Raw genomic sequence first — 15,470 nt, 5'->3', positions numbered from 1 at the left:
TCTTGGGGAAGAAAAATTGTCTTGTTAGCAGATTTGGGCTTCAACAATCTAAAGGGCCAGTAGATAGCTGAACTGGCTAATCACATTTCAAGCTTGTGTGCTGTAGTGGTTAAGGTATAGGATTGTGGCCAAGAGGATTGTTCAAGTCCAAAAATCCATAGAGTTCCACTGGTTGATTTTGGCAAGTCACTATCTTTTAGTCCTTACAGGAGTTGGTTCTTGTCGGGGAAAAGAGTGAGGAAGTACTATGTGTATTGCCTTTTGCTACTGCAGAAAAAGTAAGATATAAATCTAATGAATACATAAATATTTAGAACTTGAATAGCAAGCTAAGCAGATGCACAAACTTCATGGTTATATTTTTCCTAGGTTGGCTTGTATTTCTGTTAAATTACAGTAATGTGTGTACAAAGTTATAAATTAGCATCTGAAATTTTTATGCAAAACAGTATGGTTGGGTTGTTACAAGATATAACCAATATAAGTTATATGTGATGCTCAGCACATATGTTCAGAGTTTAGAGTAGAATTTACTATTTTTGAATCTATAAACTGCATCTGGAACCTGCCAATTTTTTTCTTTTCCCCAGTCTCTTGTCTCACACTTACCTTATGACAGATTGAATGTAGAAAGAGAATGATTAGTAATTTCTGCGCTAATTATTTGTAAAATCTCCATAGCATCATACAGTTATGGTTGAAGTGTTATAAAGCCTGCCTTACAGTTATTGTGGTACAAAGATGATTGGATGACCAGAAAGCACTATAAATCACTAGTGTGGAAATGACTTCTAAGTAAGTGAAGGTGGTAACCTGTGGTCTTCCAGAAATAGATGAACTTTAATTCCCAGTATTCTTAACAAACATGGCCAATGGTTGGGGATCGTTTTGATGAAGTCACTGTTCAAAACATCTGGAAAAGTAGAAAATAAGAAGTGCATTTATCGTGGCCACTATATTTCTCTGTTTGTACATGTATGTATTTATTTTTCAAATGTATATAACCACTATCTCACAAAACGGGTGACTCTTTTAAATTTTTATTGGCATGATCAAGCTGTGTTATGACACAAGTCTCTGACATTTTCATTTTTTATTTCCTAATAGAAAAGTTGTCTACTTACAAGGTTAGAGTCAACATTTCATTTTTTACCTTTGAAACATCAAACCTCGGAAGAACACCAACAACTTGTAAAATGCAGCTGTTGTATTTTTCTCAACAAGAAATGGTAAGCTATTTCCAAAACCCAGAATTATTAAAACCTATTTCTGTTATTTTTCCCCTCAAGGGTGAAATTCCTACTCTATTTGCTGATCCCACTAGTGTCCATATTGTTTAAATGTTGAGTTGTTTAATAAATTTTCATTAATATAAATATTTCATTCTCTGATTATTTTAATAGCATTTAATGAAATCAAAAAGCTATTTTTAAAAACTTTTTCAACTGTCTGGTGATTATATTACACAAAGAAGTATTATTTAGTCTCTGTACCCCATTTTGCTTTAGACAACAAGTAAATGAGGATTAGGATACAGGAAGATCATACTGTCCTCCTTAAAAACAGGTACACCAAAAAACTTTGAGTCAATCACCCTCACTCGTGAGTAGAATATCTACACATCTTAGTGATGTGACAATTCTGCCCATAGGAGTGTTTTCCTTAAGTGAGAAAAATCTAATGGGCATGCATCTTACAACAATCCTCAGCACTTCTGCCAATTCAAGCTATCTGATTCTGACACCATGATAATATATAGTGACACATTATGTCTGCTGTAGTTCCCAAGCAAAGATAAATGATGCAGGTGATGGAATTTTTAAAATGCTTTCTGTAAGCAAGAGAGAACAAAAGAAAGTCATTATGAGCTTTTTTCTGCAGAAGTAATGTTTAAATGACAATGAATCCCCTCCATTCATTTGACAACTACTTAACCTTATACATTTACCCCTTCCTCACAAGATAATTATCAGGAAAACACAATAGGCTTGCAGTATAAATAGGCTGGTGCCCATGTGTACAGTGCTAGCATTGCTTAAGTTTGAATGTTGTCATTCAGCACAAGAAGCAGGAAAGCTAGAGTCTGAACTGATTGTCCCCACACATGACCAACTGAGGTTAGACACAGTTTTAAAACTCAACAATATGATGTGATTTTGAGAACTGCATAGTATGTCTGTCATGTGTTTAGCAATTTCAAAAGGTTCATATGAAATATATGACTAGACAAGTCAAGGTAATAATTAATTCCCTTGAGAAAATGTTCATTTTTCCTTCAAAAAACTGTTCTCAGAAAAGAAAAGGATTTTTGAAAAGCTAGGAGATCACAGTGTAAGGTAACTGCCAATTAAACCGTCATGGGGTTACAGAAGTAAAATGAAGAAGGCAATATAATTTCTGACTGGGGGGGGATTAGATTTTTGAGATATCCTGGAAAATACAATGTGACATTTATCCATGGTTCTCTCATATACCAGTTCTGATCCATTGTGGCATAATACTATACATTCATGGAGCATTTATTACTTATAACTATATTTATCTTCAAAAACCAGGAAAGAGTCTAATTTTTATGCATAAAACAGAAAAATATTTCTATTTCCACATAGCAATTTTTGTTCATATAACACAGCAGTAACTAAATATGAATATCTTGGCTATAGAATTTATATTTGAAAGGTGTGGCTGGGTAAAAAGAAAACAATTGATCTTGGATACTGGTATTTGATCTTTGGAAAGCTGATAGACCCTTAATGCTTACATCTCATAATTTTTTTTAAAGTAATCTTTATTAGTTATACATTTTTTAATGAGTGAAACATACAAATACAAATACAATTTTAAACATACAACACCCGCTCCCCTCCCCCCCTTACATCTCATAATTCAAAACAAACTATGACAGAGTTTACACACCTCACAACCTATGATTGTAATAAGCAGGCTAAATTAGGATCATAACTGGAGGACTACATGTAAGCAATGATATCATTGCTTACATGTAGTCCTCCAGTTGTGATCATAATTGAGCCTGCTTATTAAAATCATAGGTTGTGAGGTTTGTAAATTGGGTTTGTCACATGACTGACCCACTTTTATAAGCTTTTTTGTAGCAGTTAAGCAAACATGTGGTCATTAAGCAAACCAATGGGTCACTATGAGCCGGTTTTGCCAAAACAGGAAATAAATGACAATGTTAAGCAATACCATTGTAAAACATGATCACATGACTGCAGGACATTGCAAATAGCTGGAAATATAACACAGAGCGAGGCCTAATAATTGGAACATCAAATCCCAGTTGTAAGTATCAGCAGATGGTCAGTCATAACAAATCATCAGTAAGTGATCAGTCATAAGTCAAGGACTACCTCTATTTTGCATAGAGGTAAATAGTCACAATCAAATATAAATGTAAAGTGAGAATTATGCTAATAGTGAGTTGTTTTCTCTTTCAAAGACCATAACTGGTGGGAGAATAGCCCCTTCGTAACTTCTTATTTCAGACAGGTTTAACATTCATTCTGGCATAGTTGAAAATCTCATACTAAAAGGTTAGAGAGAATACCCAATCCACTCCCTTTGTCCTAGAAGGGAAAAAAGGTGTATCTTTGAAAAGGAATTGAACATTATTTGACATTTGTGTCATTTTCTCCCCTTTTTTCTACCCACACATTTACACCCCCCCCCTTATTTGTTGTTAGTTTTGGACGTATGTTTTCCTGTTTTTTGTTTTGTACTTTACTCTGGTTGATAAAACAAAATAAATATTTAAAAAAGTGAAAGTTGGGGGAGAAAAAAGTAAGAATGTACGAATGTAATAAAGGGTGAAGAGAAACAAGGATACAAAGTTCCTTTTCAATTTCAGATTTAAATTGGAACAGACTGATATAGAGGTAAGATTTGTTGCAAGGATTGTTGGTTTCATAGAGAAAGCTAAGAACCATAGCACATGTATTTTTTGCACTTGCTAGTTAGTGATTTCTTGTTCTTTCTCTCATGATTGTATTTTCTGAAAATGTAGACCTTTGGTAAAGGGTAAACCTTTGTTCAATTTGGAAACTTTTTACCTCAGAGTTACCTCTAAATTTAAAGCTGATCAGGGGCATGTTATGGTCAGGCAGAAAGTTGTTCTTGCATAATTTCTATTTTAAAATGCTATCACTAATTTTAGCAGTCCTATATTTTTATCTTTCTTTGCCACTTCAACTATTAAAAAAGGCTTAGAATGTTTGACCTTTTTTTTTTAAAAAAAAAAAACATTTTGAGCCTATTCATACTTTGGTGAGATTGGTCTATTTTCCAAAAGAGGTGGCAGGCTGGTTTCCTTGCTCGCGTGCTCAGTAGACTAGGCAGTGGTTATAAATATTATTTCTTTGTCTTTATTTCATGTTTTCCTTTTATGTGACAGTAAGGAACATAGTTTAATTCACATACTTGAATTAAGGGAGAGCACAAACAGTGGTAATCGCTTAGAAAATATTTGGTGGCAACAGTAAGTACTAAGCCTTGTACCAAGGCAAATGGTGGAGTGAGGATGTATAAATCCAGACAAAATTTAGGAAAGGAAATGTGAAAACTCCAGTAATTCATCCACAGACTTAGCCCTGCCATTATAATCTATTTTATTTCCAGATGAGAATAAAGTCATATTCTAAAGTTCTATTTCATTCAGAGAGAGACTTAAGTATATAGGCAAAATCTCTTATAGCGTTATACAGTATGAAAAGGAGCATGCATATTCCACCTATTTAGTCTCTGATTTGTTTGGGAATATGGAGGCAGGCAAGGTGCTTTGTGTACAACAGATTCTTTGATGATCATAGTCTGGTCTCCTGTCAGTTCCTCTGGAGCTGTCCCATTCTGAGATTTTTTACCAAATAAAAAAGAGCTGACATTGATGGCAGGAACACATATTCTACGGTCTTTGAGATACTGTCTCAAGGGTCATGGCATTATGCTCAAATGGTATTGAAATAATTATAAAATATACTAGATATTAGCCCTAAAATAAATTTCTGGGGCAGTTTAGAATAATACTAATTACTAATTTAGTAGAATTAGAAAGTTAACTAAAAATTAGAATAAGACATGAAAATATCACAAACACATAAATTGGTGCAAATTAATAACCTAGTGGATCAAGCGTATCTTAACAATTTACAAAATTACAGCTAAGGTCTCATTTTGACTTTGCTTATGGGGGAGTTCTATGGATAAGATGATGTCAAACAGGTACTTTCTTGTAATGTCTACCAATCCTATTTCTTTTGGTGATGGAGTACAAAGCATAGCATGATAATATGGGGAAAAGCTGTTCTTCAGATGTTCTGTTCATAAATCATGATCTCTGCTTTATATTCTTTTTCAAAAATGGAATGAATCAAGTTTGACAGATCCAGGGTCTTTTAATCACATGGATTCCACTTTAAAAATATCAGTCTTTATATATAAGCATTTCACTTTTTTTCTGCTTTTGCTCCTTTTTGAGCAATATTTTCCAACAGCAATGTCATCAATAATAATAAACAATAACAGCAAAACCCTCAAAGTTTATTTTAGCTCAGTTCCTAGTTCTCTTGACAACAATATCATTTTGACTTTTCCCATTGCCTCTGTCCATTGTCTTCTTCCAAAATGTTTTTTCAACTACCTTGCCAACAATGCTAAGATTTTCTTATGGTCTCCCATCCAAATATAACAAGATCTGGCTGTATTTAGTTTTGGTAGCTGAGCAAATTGCCAATTGTATGTCGCTACCTTAGCAGGAATTCAAACGGTAAAACATGAAAAGTTCAAAAAAGATAACTGGAAAGGGGAAATTATTTGGATTTTTTTTCTGTGTACACTAGTACAAAAACATCTAATGGGCTTCTACAAGAATAGTATTTCAAAATCACACTGTAGTTCATTCAAGGGACAATGGAATCTTAAAGCTAAGATGTTTATAGAAGGGAAGTTCAAAATAGGATTGTTATAGATATGGCTAGTTATATACTAATGTATAAAAGTAAAAAGTTGAGATTGTAATGTTATATTCTAATGTACTAAAAAGAGTTGGAAGTCAACATCTTTTTCTTTCTTCTCTTATAGATCATATTTTCTTCCCCTTTTCTTTTTTTCTTTATTTCCTATTTTTATTTTTTCTTTGTATTTTATACATTGATAAAACAATAAAAGTTATATATAAAAACAAGGAAAGTTGAAAATAGGGAAGTGGTTTTCCTCAAGGAATGTACCTGTGAGCCCTTGGCATCAGCCAAACACTGAAAGTGATCCTTTTCCAAGCAAAATTCTCATTGAGGTGGGTTTTTTAAAACTGTGGTTGAAGAGAAGGAAGTCTGCATAATTGATACGCCATTAACAGAAGTAAGTAGAAAACAAAACAAAGAATTAGACATTCATAATCACAAGTATCAAGAGATTAAAATCAAAGTTGAAAGATTATGCCCTAAACTAGCCTAGTAGTTTACATATACTGAGTGCTATGCCAACAAATCTTGGATGGCACTTAGAAAATATGATCAGTGACAAAATTTCCTCTAGCCAATTACAAAAGACCACATTGCTCGGATCCACATATATATTACACCAATACATTGCAACATCCTAGATTCTTGGGGAAAACTCAATGAATATGATGCCAATACCAGCTAAACAATTGGCAGCTGGGATTTCATATTGTTGTAATAACAACAACAACAACAACAACAACAACTAATAATAATAATAATAATAATAATAATAATAATAATAATAAGCAGCAGCACCAACAGTATCTTGGTTAATACCTAGGATGTTGGCAGCAACCTGTATCAACCATTAGCACCAGTCAATAGTATTTGTGATACATTTTTGAATGTTAAGTTGACTGAGTTTCATGTTTAAATAATGATAATGATGTTGATGATGATGATGTTGATGATGATGTATTTATGGGATTACCGTCTTCAGATTGGTGGTGGCTTAGCAATTGTGAACCAACCCAAGCACCTGCCATCACCAATGATGAGAAGAAATCAACAAAATTCCACACCGGATTGGTCACACCTGGGTCAATAAGATGGGCTACAAGGCTCAGTTGTTACTGCTAGGGAATCAGAATATGCAACTGCAAAGCAACTGGAATAAAAGCGCAAAACTTGGACAGCCAAAGAAAATGAAGAAATCATCAACAGCCAAAGTATTTCAAAAAAAGAATCATGCAAGCGTGGAAGAAAAACACCTGGAAAATGATGTAACTGAACAAAGATTAATAGATCAAAGACGTTTCATCATCTGTAATAAAATTTTCACATATGCAGAAATGCAACATCTAGAAACATTGGCTAAAAAGAAAACAAGAAGTAATGATGAACAAGTTGAAGAAACTTTTCAAACACCTGAACAAACTGACCAGCCAGCAGAAGAAACAAACATACATGATGAAGATCTTCCTGTGCAACCTTGAAAGTGTAGAACGAAGTGATCTAGCAAAAATGCTGAAAGAAAAGATTGAAAGCCACATCAAAGAAAACATACCGTATTTTTCGGAGTATAAGACACACCGGAGTATAAGACACATCAAGGTTTTGAAGAGGCAATTTTTAAAAAAAAAGTAGGTAGGTATATAGAGGGATAGAGAGGGAGAGAAAGAGAGAGAAATACAGTAGGTAAGTAGGGAGAGAGAGAGAGAGAGTAGTTAGGTAGGTAGGTAGATAAAGGTGGGGGGAGAGCGAGAAAGAGAAAGAGAGAGAGAGAAATACAGTAGATAGGTAGGGAGAGAGAGACAGTAGGTAGCAGTGACGTCCGGTGAGGTTTATGGCTGGTGAGGCAGAATTTTTTAGACTTGTGGACTTCAACTCCCAGAATTCCACCACCAGGCATGCTCAGTTACGATTTAAAATGACAGCATTTGTTTTTCTCCTTTGCTAAATAAGTTTCCTTCTTTCTTTTTCTTCTCCCTTCCCCTCCTTCTTTCCTCTCTCCCTCCCTCCCCCCAAACACACACACACAGAAAGTTGTACCAGGATTCAGAAAATTTAGGTTTTCTTCCTCAGCCCATGTTAGCAATACCACTAGCAGCATTTTGTCTTGCAGGTGTAAGTAGAAGAGGAAATTCATTCTACTGAAAACATTGTTTTTGATTATGATTGGATAATTAAAATTTCAGAGGACCCAAAGGCATAGTATTAGAGTGTTACATAGTGCATAAACTAAAGAACTGTCTCAATATGCTCCCTCCCCCTCTCTCAAACACACACACACACACACACACACACACACACACAAAGTTGCATCATGAGGATGAAGTTTGAATTCCTCCCCCTCTGTCCGACCCACACGTACCTTTCCCAGCTGTTTCAGAGGATTTCAACTCTGCTCTTGCCTGCCATCATGAAAAGAAAAAAAAATGTAAAACGAAAAAGGCGAGAGCTGAGGTCAGGCTGACCTAGTTGCTGCCAGAGTTACCATGGATGACTCTGCTTAACTGTTTAAAAAAGCCTCTAAAAAAGCATCCTCTATAGGAGGAGGCAAGAGAATGATGTGCCTCATCTACGTCAGGGATTTTTCGGCTTTTAACCCTTGCTTAACTCTGCTCGAGTGATCATAAAACGCCAGACTAGATGAGGCACGTCATTCTCCTGCCGCCTCCTTTGGGGACACTTTTTTAGAGGCTTTTTTAAACAGTTAAGCAGAGTCATCCATGGTGACTCTGGCAGCAACTAGCTCAATCTGACCTCAGCTTTTGTCTTTTTCCTTTCACATTTTTTTTCTTTTCATGATGACAGTGGTGAGGCTCTGTCTCCCCGACTGCACGTCCCTGGTAGGTAGGTAGGTAGGTAGATAGGTAGGTAGGTAGGTAGAGTTGAAGTTTGAAGTTTCATTTTATTTATATGCCGCCTTATTCCCTGAAAGGGACTCAGGGCGGCGAACAACTCCAACGGGAAGGGGAACATGAAAATACAAAATAAATGTTTAAAATGACCAACAACCACACCTGTCGAGAGGGGAAGGGAGCTCATCAACCCCAGGCCTGCCAACACAGCCAGGTCTTAACGGCTTTTTGGAAAGCCAGGAGAGAGGTGAGGGTCCTAACTTCCACAGGGAGTTCGTTCCAGAGGGCCGGAGCTGCAACAGAGAAGGCCCTCCCCCGGGTCGTAGCCAGATGGCATTGGCTGGTGGATGGAACCCGGAGGAGGCCGACCCTGTGCGATCTAATGGGTCTTTGGGAGGTAATTGGCAGCAGGCGGTCTCTCAAGTACCCAGGTCCAATACCATGAAGGGCTTTATAAGTAATAACTAGCACCTTGAAGCGTATCCGGAGACCGATTGGAAGCCAGTGCAACTCACAGAGGATAGGTGTAACGTGGGTGTATCGAGGTACACCCACAATCGCTCGCGCGGCTGCATTCTGGACAAGTTGAAGTCTCCGAATGCTCTTCAAGGGCTGCCCCATGTAGAGCGCATTGCAGTAGTCCAGTCTTGAGGTCACGAGGGCGTGAGTGACTGTTGCGAGTGCCTCCCGGTTCAGGTAGGGACGCAACTGGTGCACCAGGCGAACCTGGGCAAATGCCCCCCTGGTCACAGCCGACAAATGATGTTCTAAAGTCAGCTGTGGGTCCAGGAGGACTCCCAAGTTGCGAGCCCTGTCTGAGGGGCGTAGAATTTCACCCCCCAGCCTGAGTGATGGAATACTAACCAAATTTTTGGGAGGGAAACACAAAAGCCACTCGGTCTTGTCTGGATTGAGCACAAGCTTGTTAACCCCCATCCAGACTCTGACAGCCTCCAGGCACTGGCACATCACGTCGACCGCTTCACTGAGTTGGCACGGGGCGGACAGATACAGCTGAGTATCATCCGCGTATTGATGGTATTTTATCCCGTGCCGTCGAATGATCTCACCCAGTGGCTTCATGTAGAGGGGGAGAGAGAGAGGGGGGGGAAATACAGTAGGTAGGGAGGGAGAGAGATAGAGTAGGTAGGTAGGTAGATGTTTCCAGGTGTATTTATCCATGTGCTGGAGAAGGAAATCGCTGACAATCTGCAGCACCTAAGACTTTGTTTCTGCTGGCACAGCACTTGATCAATGTAATTCTCATCAAACAGTTAAAGAGATTTCCAAAAGGGAAAAAAAGTTTTTGCACTCTGCAAACCTCCCAAAAACGGCCCATTTTTCGCAAAAATTGGCCTATTTTTTTCAAAAGAAGGCATGAATAGCCTTGGGGGGGGGCTTGCAGAGTGCTCCTGGGGAATGGGCCCCCCTAAAACGAGCAAAAGATGGCCCGTTTTTCATGAAAATGGCCCATTTTTTAAAAAAATGGGATGAATAGCCTTGGGGGAGCTTGCAGAGTGCTCCTGGGAGGGGGGGCAAAAAAAGCAAAAGATGGCCCATTTTTCACAAAAATGGGCCCATTTTTTGTTTTATAAATTGTATGCATAGCCTTATGGAAGCTTATAGAGTGCTTCTGGGGACTGGGGGGCAAAAAATGTCCATATTTTGCTCATTTCCCCAGCCCCCAGGAGCTCTCTGAAAGCCTCCATAAGGGTATGCACGGCCATTTTGGTGAAGAGGGCGGGGCTTCAGGAAGCAAAAAAATGCTGTATTCAATGTATAAGACGCACCCAGATTTTCAGCCTCTTTTTTGAGGAAAAAGGTGCGTCTTATACTCTGAAAAATATGGTAGAAAGAAAAAGACTGTCTGCCATTCACAAAGTGCATAGCAAACAAGTGAAAGATCTACTAACTGTCATGAACAACATTTTAACTTTCATCCCGTCCAGCAAACTATATGAAACCAACCAACTAATGTATAGCACAGCCACTGTTATAACTGCAGAACTGGGTTATAAAATGCCAAAAAAGAAAACCTACTGGGACACCAAAGTGGAAAATTTGACTTGAAAATAACCATGTCCAAGAATTTTATAAAATATATCAAGGAATTGCAGCTTCCTGCAATAACACTAGCGGAACTGCAAAAAACTGCACCACTTGGAACAACATACATTTTAAGAAGATACTTGGTCGATACCTAGGATGCTGGCAGCAACACGTATCAACCATCAGTGCCAGTCAATAATATTTGTGATACATCTTTAAATGTTCAGTTGACTGAGTGTCATGTTTAATGAATAAAAGTTCATAATAATAACAACAACAACAATAGTAATAATAATACATATTACTTGAATAAGCTGCCTAACTCTCAGTAATTCTATTCTCACATTTAACATCTCTTTTTGCCAATTTTTCTTTGTGCTCTGTATTTGTATGTAATGTAAACTAAAAGGAAAATACAGGAGCAAAGAAGAAACAATGAAGAATTATGAGGAACAAGTGAAATAAAAATAAAAATAGATGAGGAAAACCAGGCAGGCACATTAACACCTGAATACTTACTTAGTTCTGCTATAAAAAATGTTAAGGGCTTCAATAAGAATCTATAGCAGCAAATGTTACTTGTCATACTAGAGGGAAGGTCATTCTCTAAACTCTCCATTCAGGCATATTTATAGTTATGAAGAATAACTTCTTAGCTTAAACCACAGTTGTAAGTAAAGTTTGCAACATTTTATTGCCTGCAGCGTGTCAATGAAGCAAAAGCCATGTCTCTGATAGGAGTGGTATTTTCTAACTTTAGGAGTGTCATTTATGACATATCTTTAAATTCACTATGGGGCTCAAACATAAAAAAAGAGAAGCGCACAAATTCCAACCCTGTTCACTTGTGAGCAAGCTTTATTTTGCTGCATTTACACAAGAAGCTAAAGAAACACAGTGCATGCGCACATACGCACTCACATTACACACACACAGTATATAGTATGCGGTATACATTATATCATTCCATATTTGAACTCTCAGGATAAGAAAAGGAGAAGATACCCAAACATATTCTTCTTGGATGAGAAGCAAAATGTTTTCAAAGAAAAAAACAAGAAAGTCCAGTTGCCTTTTGAAAAGCATCTTTGGGATTAATTTATATTGTAGATTATGTAATTTGACAGTATCACCTCTGATCCCTGAAAGCTTATGCTACAATACCTGCATTAATCTTCAAAGTGCTATACAACTTTGTTGGGAGGAAAATAATATTCTACCCTTTTTAATGGTTCTGAAATTTATAGCACACAGAGTAGAACTAATACAGCCTGATGACCCCGAACAGGAAAAATATAGATAACAGAAACCACATTGCATCTTCCTTAGTTTGAAAGGTGATGCTACATGGGTATACTAAGGCTACTGTTTATGTTACAAGTTGCTAGCATTTGTAGAAATGTTCTATAAGGACCTTACAGAAATGTAGAATTTTGAAGCACTACGTTAGACCATAGTAAGGCCATCCTTGGTTATCAGATGTTACCGTCCATCTATAAAGATGGAAGTATGATTTACATTGCTTTCTTGACCATTTAATATAACAATTCGGGAAGTGTATAATCTATAACGTTCAGGGCTCTTTTGCTTTCTTGTAACAGGAACTGAGTGATCTCTGTACTTCTGCATGCCAATTAAAGATACTTAATTGCATCTATCTCCAAATACCTCCGTTCATCATTTAAAGTTGGTATTTTTTCCACAACAGTCTGATTTCATCATCAGGTTTGAAAGGTCGAGGAGGGTGACACTGTCCACCATGTTCCCACCATATTTGAAGGTACATGGACCCTGCTTGGGTCCTTCTTCATCTCTGACCAAACTCTTTTAGTGATATACAGTGTAGGTTAGATTACAAAGAAGTGATTTGGGGTAAGTCTGATCACCTAGCAGGAACAAATCTGAACAAGTTGCAACTCTGAAAGACATTGTGATCTGACGAGAAAAGTTTCTTTATACAACTTGCCTATTTACAAGAGAATGGGGGGCAGGGAGGGTATCAAGTCTCCATCGCTTCCTTCCCTACAGAAATTCCAAGCCAGCCACACTCACCTCAGCTAAGAATACTCACCTAAGTATTCCTCAATACTTACATAGTTCAATCTGTTCTTTTTCTTTTTAAAAAAATTTCTGCTTTCTATTTTTGTTTTGTCATAGTCTTTACTTTTTCTACAACTTTTCTTCCTGTTTGTTCCTGATTATGCTTCTTGGTACTTCTCTCAATCATTAGGCAAATGGCTTCAAGAATGTTTACCTCATGTCAATTTGAGAGAAGAAAATAAGTGCTTTGTTTTCTCTGTTTTTTCAGCTACTGCCTCTATACTGGTTGCCTCTTCTCCTCAGAACAGTCTATGCTTTAGTTTGTGTCTTTGATTTCTTTTAGGTTTTCTGTTTGTTTATTTGGTGTCTTTCTCTATGGCCAAAAAGTTCCCAGACAGCCATCTTGTCTTCCATCCTCTGATCTCCTGCCCAAGTCTTTTGTTTGATTGGCAGCTGGGTGACCCTTGTTAAGTCTGGAAGGAGGGATGCGACAACCAGGGTAACAGCAACAATAACTTCTTTATTACACTCAACGATGACAGCGATTCAAAAGGGCGCGGTGCGCGCCAAGGTATTTATATTCACAGAACATCCAATAGGAACCCGGGACTTGGGCAGCAACTGCTGTCAAGTCCCGGTCCAATCAAAAGTAACTTTCGGCCGGCAACAGCTCCTGCTGCGTCCCGGCCAATCAGGAAGCAGCAGGCTGTTGCTGGCCTCCGAGAAGGTGCTGAACGAACAATAACTAGCTGAGCCTAATTTACATGGCTCATGAATATTTAACACCCCTTCCCCCCAGCTCCGCGCATGCTCCCCGGGTGGAGCATGCGTAGTCCTGTAAATAGGCGGGGCGGCGCCGGACCCGCCCAGACCTTCGCAGTTCTACAGGAGTCGTCGGCGGAGGTGGACCTGCTTGTAGTAGCTCCTCCCTGAAGGGGGTGTAGCTCCAAGGCATGCCCTCTCGAGAAGGCCCAGAAGGCGGGCTCAACAACAATGGTAAGCTGGGACGAGGTGGCGCGTCCATAACAACAGTGTTAGGCATGGGAGGAGAGTCACTGGGGAAGGTTGGAGCAATAGGTGGGGCCTTTTCTGCGGCGGCTTGAGTGTTCTGTTGGTGTTCCCTGCAGGGGGCGCTCGGGTAGGCCGGGCCTGGTGTGGTGAAGGCCCGAGGATGCAATCCTTCGGTTTGAGCTCCTGGCAATTGAGAGGCGAGGCCTGGTTCGGCGAAGGCCTCATTCGGCAACCCCGGAAGGGCGGTGTTGTCTTCAGCAGAGTCCGGGTTGCCGGCCGGTGGCGGGAGGCGCCTCCTTAATTGATCCAGGTGGCGCCTCCATTGGGATCCGTCAGCCAGTCCGACCCTAAAAGAACAGGGGCCTGTCAGGGCGGTTACGGTGGCCGGAACCCATTGAGTAGCCCCTGAGAAGGCACGGGCCCAGACTGAGTCCCCCAGCTTAAACGAACGGGGAGGGAGAACCCCCAGGTTGCTCGGCTGATCCCCTGCATAGAGCGGGTGAAGCCTATCCAGGGAAGTCCGCAGACGCCAGCCCATCAAGAGCTCCGCGGGGCTTCAGTTGGTTGTAGGGCAGGGAGTGGAATGCTGGCTTAACAGGTAAGCCGCCACTCTCGCCTGCCAGTCGCCCTGGTCCATGCGGCCCAGGGCCTTTTTTGCTGAGCGGACCGCCCGCTCCGCCTGGCCATTGCTGGCCGGGTGGTACGGGGCTATAGGCGCATGCCGGATCCCTTGCTCGGCCAGGAACTCTTGAAATGTGGTGGACATAAATTGGGGCCCATTGTCCGAAACTACTAGGTCCGGCAACCCATGGGTTGCGAATAGCCTTCTCAAGGCCCGGACCGTCCTCTCAGCCATGGTGGAGCCCATTAGGACCAGCTCCACCCAGCGGGAGTAGGCGTCCACCACAATCAAGAAATTCTGGCTGTGGAAGGGACCAGCGAAATCAATGTGGAGGCGCGACCATGGGCCTCTCGGAGCCTCCCACTCACGAGCAGGCCCGGCGGGGGGATTGTGCCTGGACTGTTGACATGGGGTGCAGCGGCCTACATAGGCCGCTATCTCTGAGTCCAGCAAGGGCCACCAGACATAGCTACGGGCCAATGCCTTCATCCGCGCTATGCCTGGGTGATCCTTATGGAGCAGAGACAGAACTTGTGGCCGAAGTGCTTCAGGGATCACTACTCGATCCCCCCAAACGAGACACCCCCCGTGGAGGGAGAGCTCCGCTTGTCTAGATTTAAAGGGCCGGAAGCCCTCTGCCACCTTGTCTGTGGGCCATCCCCTCAAGACCCAGGAAGCGACCTGGGAGAGGATTGGATCGGCCTTAGTGTAGGCCGCGACATCCGCGGCAGAGATGGGGAGGCCGGAAGATGCGATGGTGAGGATAGAGAGGCTGGGCACAGGGGCGGTATCAGTCTCCGGCAAGGGGCAGCGGCTCAGGGCATCAGCGTGCCCTAGCTGCTTGCCCGGACGGTACTGCAGCGTATACGAGTACGCCGCGAGGAACTCCGTCCATCGTGTCATGCGGGGGGAGAGGATGGGGGGGGGTCG

General features: G+C 40.4%; 1 pseudogene; it reads right to left on the bottom strand.

The window, feature by feature from the left end:
- Positions 1 to 13,280: 13,280 nt before the first annotated feature.
- LOC116512433 lies at positions 13,281 to 15,056 on the bottom strand (annotated as a pseudogene).
- Positions 15,057 to 15,470: the final 414 nt, after the last annotated feature.

The sequence above is a fragment of the Thamnophis elegans genome, chromosome 8 (genome assembly GCF_009769535.1).
Source record: "Thamnophis elegans isolate rThaEle1 chromosome 8, rThaEle1.pri, whole genome shotgun sequence".
Taxonomy (NCBI): Eukaryota; Metazoa; Chordata; class Lepidosauria; order Squamata; family Colubridae; genus Thamnophis; species Thamnophis elegans.
The sequence above is the reverse complement of the archived record's forward strand: the minus strand, read 5'-3'. Positions and strand labels throughout refer to the sequence as shown.